Source organism: Geospiza fortis, unplaced genomic scaffold, assembly GCF_000277835.1.
Source record: "Geospiza fortis unplaced genomic scaffold, GeoFor_1.0 scaffold23, whole genome shotgun sequence".
NCBI lineage: Eukaryota > Metazoa > Chordata > Aves > Passeriformes > Thraupidae > Geospiza > Geospiza fortis.
This window is the reverse complement of record NW_005054303.1, coordinates 10,017,596-10,024,893: the sequence shown is the minus strand read 5'-3', so window position 1 is coordinate 10,024,893 and position 7,298 is coordinate 10,017,596. Positions and strand designations below refer to the sequence as shown.

At 43.4% G+C, this 7,298-nt stretch overlaps 1 protein-coding gene across 2 annotated transcripts in view; it reads right to left on the bottom strand.

Annotated features, from left to right (window-relative positions):
• WDR89 (WD repeat domain 89) overlaps positions 1–7,298 on the bottom strand; it is a 15,924-nt gene extending 8,626 nt beyond the window's left edge. Inside the window, exons 1-2 of one of the 2 annotated variants that reach the window (XM_031066280.1) lie at positions 7,272–7,298; positions 6,065–6,161 (exon numbers count right to left, since the gene is read on the bottom strand). The gene's annotated coding sequence lies outside the window, so the exon portion shown is untranslated. Of the gene's footprint in view, positions 1–5,535; positions 5,585–6,064; positions 6,162–7,271 lie in introns of those variants that run through there. The other variant, XM_005417938.2, reaches the window with a different exon arrangement.

The window sequence follows — 7,298 nt, the reverse complement described above, 5'->3', positions numbered from 1 at the left end:
CCCTAGTGCAGGGCTCTGGCTTCTGCACTGAGACAGGGGGGTCAAAGATGAGCCTTGTGCCTGCTGCCTGTAATGGAACCACAGCTATACTACCAGTCTGCTGCAAACCTTGAAGACAATCCAAGTCTCAGCCTTCAGCACTTGTGCTTATCTCATCAGACCACAGCCACCACAGAAAAGTCATTTCCTTTCTCCTGTGAGCACCTCCCACCGAACGCATCACACCGAGATGATTCTCGTAACCACAAACACGAGAAAGAGGATACAGGACGCATCAGCCTCCCAAATAACAGACAGCCACAGCTGCTGGCAATCAAACATGGAGCTACAATGGTCACCTGCATGTAGCATTAAGTTTTGATCCATTCACACTTCAGCACAGCAGCCACAAGCAGCTCAGAGGAGGTTCATGCTCACAAACAGCATTTTCCTTTCTGAAAGGGTCCAACAGCTTTGCTGTCTGACTTGGCACTAGAGCTGGGCACTGAGATGGTCATCTCAAATCAGACAGAAATAAAGTATTTATCTAAGTGGATTTGAACATGAGCCTGGCCTACAAACACTTCCCAGTCCTGACTGAGGCAGAATAACTTGCTGAGCAATTCCCAGCAAGGGCCAACATTCACTCCTCACTTTCCCAACCAGTGAAACAAGGACAGTGTTTGCCCAATTCACAATCCTTGTGCACACAAACATTAGTGAGTACAGCCAGCAGCACACTGTCACACAAGAAGCCTTGTTCTGAGTGTCTACACTACAAGATACAATGCAAAAGTCACTGTGACACCGTGGTGCACCTGCAAATTCCACAATCACAAAGTGCTCTGATGCCCTTTCAAGTTTGGGATTACAAGAAAGGACTCCAAGAGTGATGATTTTCAGGGCCATTTTAAGCTGAACAAAACACCACATGAACAGGCAACACCAATGATCCACCCTACAGAGAAAGGTGAAAGGAAAAAATTACTTACACAGCTGCATGAATAATTTAGTGACTCTGAAACAACACCATTCATTTCCTTCAATTTAGACACTGTCACTTACTACCAGCATCCTCATATAGAAGAAACCTGGAAATAAGTAAGAAGTCTTCCCAAAGATTAATAAAAACTTGCTAAAATTCTTCCAAATAATTTATTTCTACACCACAGGAAGCCTGGGGAATTTCAGCCTGAATTTAGCAGCAACCATAATAAAAGGATATAAAGAAACTGCTGTAATTGGAAAAAGAGCTTCTACTACCACACACTGGTGCCAAAATACCTACAATGACATAAAGTCAATGTTTTATTTACTGGAATACTTCAGAAATTCTTTCACAACAGTAATTTACCTTAAGTACACTTCATTATCCCAGCTCATTCTTCAAAACAGAAACTATTATGTTTTCAGGACTCTTTTCTTAACAACCCAAGCTTAAATCAGTCACTGCTGAACAGGTAAGAAGATTCCCCTGCAATGCAGATGTAGGGGAATACAAGACAAACAACATTTGTGTGCTTGGTAATCCTCAGCCCCACTCCAACATCACTGCCCAAGCAATTCTCTGCAGTTCCAGATGTGTTGCACAGGCACAAACATCTGCCAAGCCTAAGCAGGGAAGATGACTCTTCCTGATTTTCCTCATCTGCTTCCCCAGAACTTGCAGATCACTGAGATGTCTTTGCCAGTCAGATCCCACAACATATTTTTTTATATTTAGCTACTCCAGAACATCCCCACATCAAGGTAATTTGTCAGACCCTCTCCAGTTTCAAAGCAACAAGAGAAACCTGAGATCCCTGTGTGCCCGTGACAGTTAACAGACTATCAGTTTCCAAAACATGCTCCTTGTGCACAGTCTGACAGCTGGAGGCTCTGCTGAATCTTTATCAGGCCCTAAGCTCAATTTTCAGTGCTTTGTAGCAGACAAAAGGAAAAGATGTCATCTAAGTGACAACAGGATGATGGAAGAGGCTGAAATAAAGGGTTTCAGAGCTATGTTGCCTTCATCCTGATCAGGAGAATTTACTTTTGAGTCTCCACAAAAGACGCTAAGGCATCGAGGATGTGGACATTGAAGCCATGCAAGGCACTCTCTTCAGCTCTTTGTTTTCAGGAGCCTTTAGACAGTGAACCATACATGGAACTCCAGCAGCAGCTTCACCAATGCCATAAAAGATTTAAAAAAAAAACCAAAACAGCTTTTACTTTTCACGACACTCAAATGCACAGTGATTTTCCATACTCCAATGGAAGTTCACATTCAACTGTTTTTTCACTCTTTTAGTGGTTTAGGACTCAGTCACAAGAAAGAGAATCATGAAAGGGAAGGACAAAGGAGAAAGTGTGCAGGTATTGATACTCCAAATTTTCTGATCAAGAGATCTGCTGAATGCAGCAGCACAGACAATCCCTGCTGGCAAAACCAGAACTCCATGGTTTTGTTAGGACCCACAAACCCTGAAGACCTAGGTGGAAACTTAATTTTCTGAGATCCACAAACACCTTTCCAACATCTTCAGCAGCCTGCTGCCCCAGAATAATGCAGGGATAAAAAGCAAAGTCAAGAGCTTTTTGCATTTTAATAACCTTGCTCTCAAGCCATGTTTATTCTTAATGCTTAAGTAAAGCCACATTTCACAGGGTCATAGGAGGCTCCCAGCAGTGCCCTTTGCTGAGGCCAATAATCAAGGGCAGAGAAGGAAGGGTGAGATGCTGCAGGTAATGGACTGTTTATTTCACAAGCAGTAGCTGCATGCTTTGCCTTGTGTAGCTTGGCAAAGACAGAGACTGAAGGGGATACAATTACTATCTACAAATACATCAAAGGAATAAATGCTGGGGAGGGAGGGGAGCTACTCAAGAACAATACTGGCACAAGAGTTTAAAAGTATAAACTGACCATAAATAAAATATGGAGCAGAAATCATAAAGTTTATCTTACAAAATACTTCCCAGTTATAACAGTGGGGGTAAAAACTTTAACTGCCTTCATCTGCTTTTATAACCCCGCCAGCCTGGCACCCACCACTGTCCTTGCACAGCAAAGAACCCAAATAGGAAGGCAGACTGAGAAACAAGCAACTCTGAGATAAGCTGGCTCATTATTCCCTTCTGGAAGATACCACACTGCCAGGCAGACAACAGCAAGACACATTTCTTGCTCAGCCCATCGTTTCAAAAGCAGCATTAGGAATTTAGTAAGAGAGCATGTGTGTGCGCAGAGGTCCCAGATTAATGTGGCCTTCTCTCCACGCTGCTGGAGCTGTGGGACAGCAGCACAAGGAGCTGAGCGTGCCCTCCACACAGCCACACCTAAACCCAGGGTTTGGGTGGAAAAGCCCAAAAATCGGGGACAGAGCGCCGGGGCTGTCATTCCGCTCTCGGCCACCGGGTGTCGCCAGTGACCGCCCCAGAGCGGGATCGCGATTTACCGATCCAATAATAATTAACCCGGGCGTTAATAAAGCACCAGGACTTCTTTCTTCCTTTTAAAAGCCCCCGTTCCTCAAATCAGACCGTCAATCAAAAATCACAGCCTTCGCTTAGAACTGCCTAGCACGAAAAACGGAAGGAAAAAAAAACCCAACCAAATTCAACTGCACCACGACTTTTCTTTCTGAACCATCAGAGGTGAAAAATATACACGTTCATTATTAAAGTCTCATTTGGATTTGGATCATTCAGACTTCATACCAATGCCAGATGCAGCTCATATGTCCATGCAAGGCACACATAAACACACAGGAATGACTGACCTGTGTGCATTTGTATTTGCTCTTGCAGCATCCAGCAAGCGCTGAGTCCAAACACCCATCACTCCCATTTCCTAGGGAAGAGGGATCAACAAAACAAACCCAGCAACTACAAAATCCTCTCTCAACCTCTTCCACTCATATCTATCTCCCACAAACATTCCTGAAGCAGGAGTGTCCAATACACATGCAAAGTAATAGTTGCCCAAGACATTAAACCACTAGAATTAAATTTTCTTTAAATCTGTTTTTCTCCCTTTCATGTATTTCCTTATATATCCTGGCAGACATTGAATAAAGTAAAATCAAATCCTCTTACCTCAAAAAACTCCTTCATGAACTGCATAAAAACTGAAGTCAGTTAGAATTGCTAGTAAGAGCTGTATGTTTCTAAACAAGAAATTTTGCTTTCACAGCTGCTTGTCCCTTCTGATTGCACAAAGGAGTAATAGCACTTAATTCCAGCTCTCCCACTCATTCCCATAGCAACAAAGATACACAAATTATTATTATGAAAAGATCCTCAAATTATTGAAAAGTGAACAATACCTGAAGCTTCCTATTAGAGATGCTGCCAGCATAGAACTCCAGTTTGCCAATTTTAACTAAATGCTGGGCTGTCTTCTCACCAATTGTACAGCACTTTTGTATCTTATTTTTAATGAGAACCTGAGCAACAGTTTTGCCTTGAAATAAGAGGCAGGGGAAAAAAGATCTCAGCATGGTGAGAGTATGAGCTCAGATGGTGAGCTGCAGAGAGGTACAAGTGAAAAGTTGTTAATCAGTTAAAAATACAAAAAAAATTAAGTTTTTGCTGAAGAAATAAAGCAATTGCAAGAAAGGTTATAAACAATACAGCAAAACAATAATTTTACTTAATTTTGGAAATAAGAGAGGGAAATGCACCAGCAAGAATTTATGTAACTCTTTGTGTTTAACTCCTCTGTTGAAGGAAAGGGGACAGTTGCAGGGACATGAGAGGGGAAAGAGCTGAGGGAGAAGTGGGTGGTGGGTCAGGGTGGAGGTCCCTGGGGAGGGCAGAGGCATGTTTGAGGTTCAATTTCCTAACCCCACAAGGGATTGGGCAATATCCTCTTTTCCTGCTTTTCTTACATCCTCCATTGCCCATCTTGCACCTGAACTGCTCCAGAGTGCAAAAGCACACTCCAAAACCTTGTCAAGACCATGATTCACAATTCTCAATGCTTCTTTTTAATGTCTGGTGTGAAAGCCACTAATGGGCTTGTCCTCACACAGGAGAAGCTGAGACCCATAAAAACCATCTTTTCATTCACCAAATAAACCCAAGTTTCAGACTGTCTGCAGAGGCAGCTTGGTATCAACAAAGATCAACACAGCTGAGCAGCATGGTAGTGCTGATTTCCTTCTGTTTTGCTCTTTTGTTTTTTTGGGTTTTTTTTCCCCAGAAAAGTATGGAAATATCATTATTTTTTATACTTCCGGTAAAAAGCACAACTAAGCTGGAAAATGCTGCCAGCAACCATCTGGTCTCTCAGGAGACCTCCCACTCAGCCAGGTACAGACCAGACCCCAGGGCTGCCCTGCAAAAATGATGCAGTGAAAGAAAAAAACATGAAAAAAAATTATCTTGAAAGGTTGAGAGGATTGGGATTGTTCAACCTGGAAAACAGAAGGATTTGGGGTGACATAATTGCAGCCTTCCAGTACCTGAAGGGAGCCTGCAAGAAAGATGGAGAGAGTATTTACCCCAGAGCCTGGAGCGACAGGACAAGGGGCAATTGATTTAAACTGACAGAGGGCAGGAAAAAATTCTTCCCTGTAAGAATGGTGAGAGCCTGGCACAGGCTGCCCAGAGAAGCTGTGGCTGCCCCATCCCTGGGGATGTTCAAGGCCAGGCTGGATGGGGCTTGGAGTAACCTGGTGGAAGGTGTCCCTGCCCATGGCAGGGGGTTGGAATGAGGTGATTTAAGGTCCCTTTCAATCCAAACCATTCTATGATTCTATGCTCTTTTTTAAAAAATATTTTAAGCCACCTGAACATCATCAATCCATGCACAGAAGAACTCTTACGTGGAAAAAAATTAATATAGTTAATTCCAAAAGGTCTGAGACTGCAAAAGAAACAGGCAGGGCCCAGCTCATGCCAATACATGCAGAGGCTGCCCAGGAATTCCAGGTCCAGCTTTCTCTACAGGGCTGATCCTTGACCCCATAAAAAGATATTTGGAGGAAAACACAAACAGCTACACCAATCATGAAACAAACAGAAACCAACATGCAAACTTTAAACTTTTAGTGCTGTAAAATCAGCACCTAGAAACCATGGGATTCACATGAACACAAACCTGTTTAATTATTCTGCTGACAGGAACAATTATCTTCAGGAGCTGCTCTGCACACACACTTCACTGAATCTGATCATTCTCTCAAACAGGAAACCCACTGAAAAATATGAGGAAATAAAAGGCATTAACATAACTTAGTTCTGAGAACAAAGTTCTTACAGACCTAAAAACCAGCATACTAAGAAATGAGCTTGTGTTTCTATAATCTTTCAAATATGTAACACATATCTAGGAAAAATTAATCTAGAATTATAGGATTATAATCAATATGAGCCAGTTACATAACACAGAATTGACAATTCCACTCCCTGTATCTTGTATGAAAAGTAAATTCTGCAACACAGCATACTGAAGGATATCTGTTCATTATATAAAACAGAAGTTTAGGATATGCATATCACAGCTTTGGCAGTAATTTCTGTAACTACTTTTATATTCAAAACCTTAGAAAAGTTTGTTTTCCTTTTTCCCCCAAAGGAGTAAAACTGCCAAACAAAAAACCCCAAACTGTAACTTTCATTTCTTCTTCTGATCTTTTCCAGATTTGTCTGGGTGTGGGTTTTTTTGTTGTTTCAGACTATCACTACCATTAATAAAGGTTCCCATCTGCACCAAACCTGGGTGAGGTCAGCTGGTGCTTACAGCACAACTTCCTAATCCATATATTTCATTAAATCACAAATCATTAGGGCTGAAGAAGACATTTATGATCCAGTCTGGACATTAACCCAGCACTGCCAAGGCCACCACCAAACCGTGTCCCCAAGCACCGCATCCAGGTGGTTCTGGACACTTCCAGGGGACGGTGATTCCACCACTGCCCTGGGCAGCCTGTCCCTGCCGGTGTTCCTTACCGGGATCCTTACCCTTATCCCTGTTCCTGCCGGTGTTCCTTATCACAATCCTTTATCCCTGTCCCTGCCGGTGTTCCTCACCGGATCATTATCCCTGTCCCTGCAGGTATTCCTTATCCCGGCCGTATCCCGGTCCCTGCCGGTGTTTCGTATCCCGATCCTTATCCCTGTCCCGGCCGGTGTTCCTTATCCCTGCCGTTATTTCTTATCTCGACCCTTATCCCGGCCGTATCACGGGTCCCTTTCCCTGCCGGTGCTCCTCACCCGATCCTTATCCCGGCCGTGTCCCGGTCCCTGTCCCTGCCGGTATTCCTTACCGGATCCTTATCCCTGTCCCTGCCGGTGTTCCTTACCGGATCCCTATCCCGGCCGCTCCCTGG